Source organism: Montipora foliosa, chromosome 3, assembly GCF_036669935.1.
Source record: "Montipora foliosa isolate CH-2021 chromosome 3, ASM3666993v2, whole genome shotgun sequence".
In the NCBI taxonomy this organism is placed as follows: Eukaryota; Metazoa; Cnidaria; class Anthozoa; order Scleractinia; family Acroporidae; genus Montipora; species Montipora foliosa.
This window is the reverse complement of record NC_090871.1, coordinates 50,171,612-50,174,001: the sequence shown is the minus strand read 5'-3', so window position 1 is coordinate 50,174,001 and position 2,390 is coordinate 50,171,612. Positions and strand designations below refer to the sequence as shown.

The 2,390-nt window shown below is 39.1% G+C and overlaps 1 protein-coding gene across 1 annotated transcript in view; it reads left to right on the top strand.

Annotated features, from left to right (window-relative positions):
* The first annotated feature begins 656 nt into the window (after nucleotides 1-656).
* LOC137997585 (histamine H2 receptor-like) overlaps nucleotides 657-2,390 on the top strand; it is an 8,862-nt gene continuing 7,128 nt past the window's right edge. The window contains exon 1 of the mRNA XM_068843662.1: nucleotides 657-857. The gene's annotated coding sequence lies outside the window, so the exon portion shown is untranslated. The remainder of the gene's footprint in view (nucleotides 858-2,390) is intronic.

Here is a 2,390-nt window from a genome sequence, read left to right as displayed (position 1 = left end):
TGGCTTTGCCGTATTGTAAAATTCGGGATCGTCTAAAATTGGATGACAATATGTGAAAACGTTGTTGATAAATTCTCGAAAAATGTACATAAATCTCGATTTCCACTTTTTGAGAGAAACTGAACAGTAAGAGGTAATTTTCTTCATCGATCTCAGTTAAAGGGTGTAATTAACAAGAGCGAAGGGTTTATTTTAATTTAAAAAAAAAGGCTAAAAAAAGAAGCTTTTAGCTGTGTTCTTTGCGTCACAGATGAAAAACAAAAATAATTCATGTGTTTGCGATCTGTCAACGCTAAGGTTCCCGCACACCCGTGATTTCTATTTGGAGTAAGTCCTGCCTCATTTTTAAGAATATAGATATATTGGATAGACGAGTCTGACTCATCCATTTGTTAATGATTTCAATTTTTTTCGCCGTCAACATCTTCGCCCTAATATCAGGATAACATTTCCTCAAAAAGATTTCTTGAAACATTTTTGGTCACAATAATGGGTGTATTTTGATAAGCAAAAATCGGCGTTTCATATCGCCCAATAACGTTGCTGTTACCTCATACAGTGTTGTTGTGACAACCCTTCTAACAAGAAGGTCTCTTAAAAAGTAAGGAAACTGGTTCCAGCCACAAGGAGAAAACAAATGTGGTCACGGAAAGGAAGTGTTCTCAGTATTGCGTCAAGTGTTTTTCATTCGTGATGTTGGCAGACTATTTCTCAAGCTCTGTCGAGGAAATTGCAAACTTTATTTGCGGTATTCGGATCAGCGGCGCCTGGGAGAAATTTTGGGCCGTTCTTGTCGTTTTGAATTTATCTTCAGCTCCTTCAATCTGACCAAGAGATTATCACGCGTCGAAATAGAGGTAAGTATAGTAATTTTGACATCTTAGGAGGAGCCGTACCTTTTCCGGAATGTAACATTCGGGTTCCTCTAAGATTGGATGACGATATGTAAAAACGATTTTCGCTCTTTTACAGAAACTAATCAGGTCTGCATAATTTTCAACATCTCAGTTAAAGGGATGTAACGAGAGCGAAGGGTTTATTAATAAAAGAAAAAAAATGTTCTAGGGCAGTATAGATTTCTTAAGAACTCTCCGAAAAAAAAAAAATAGAAAAGCTTTAAAGCCGAACACAAATATGATCACGGTTTATGATTATGGTTCAATGTTTTACCTTAAGATACACCATACAACAATGTTAGCGATTAAGCCCCGTTCAAACGGACGCAACAACTCCCAACAATGCAGGGACCTGCAGTGTATTATAGGAAGGATACGACCCATAAGACTTTGTAAACTCACGAAATTTGGCTGCCATCTTGTTTTCAACATGTTTATGCAGTTTAACACTTATGGCCATCCGTCAAACTGACATAGGACATTTCCTTACAATGACACGACGCAATATGCCATCTTAATATGACAAGCTTATCGCTGTAAAAAGAATGAAAACAGGCAGAATTAGAACTGACTTTAGTTCAACAGCAAATAGCGTTTCTATGCAAAGCCGCGCTGCTCTACAGTATTTATGTTTAAAAACCACTTTGAAGACGGTTAGCTTTTATTTGTTTTGCTGGGTACTACTATGTCAATACTCTAAAATAATCGATTTTCCTGGAGCTTGTCTCGTTAGTCTAGTGGATATTGGAATATGCAAGGAGAGCCCATCGATCCGGGTTCAACTCTTTAGCTCGCCTAATCTGCGTTGCTGTCTCTATGAAAACTGTAAGTAATGTGCGTGCGTGGACCCAAACAATCTGGTCCCCAGAGTCCGCTTCTTTTTGGTCGGCACCAAGAACACGGACTCTTGCCACTTCCATGGCAGCAAGTCCGCAAATAACGGACTTCCGGCTCGTCTACGCATGCTCAGCAATTTGAAATAACAGTAGTTGTTAACGGTTGCAAAAATAAACCTTTACTACCACTGCGCATAAATTGGAAGTGGCCAGAATCCGTGGTATTGGTGCGGACGAAAAGGAAAGCAGACTTTGGAGTCAAGATTGTGTTAGAAGAGGTGATCCAACATTGTTGCGCTACAGTTCGGTGATCATAGAACGAGAGAAATGTTGGGAATTGTTGGCTCAAAAGTGTGACTGGTTTCAAACTTCGTGCGACAACTCCCAAGAAAACGCAACAACATGCAACAGGGCGAGGAAAAGGACGCAACACGCAACACTTAACAATGATGGGAGTTGTTGGTCAGCATTGTTGCGTCATTTTGTAAGGGACTCGTAAATTCCATAAAAGGAGCCCCATGAATAGACCTAATCGGATAATACAATTTTGTACCCAATTCAAATTTCCCGGGATTAAGATTTTTTGTGTATTGTATTTAATGCATGATAATGTACCATTGATATTTAAATATTTTGCCTTCACTACACAACCGAACTC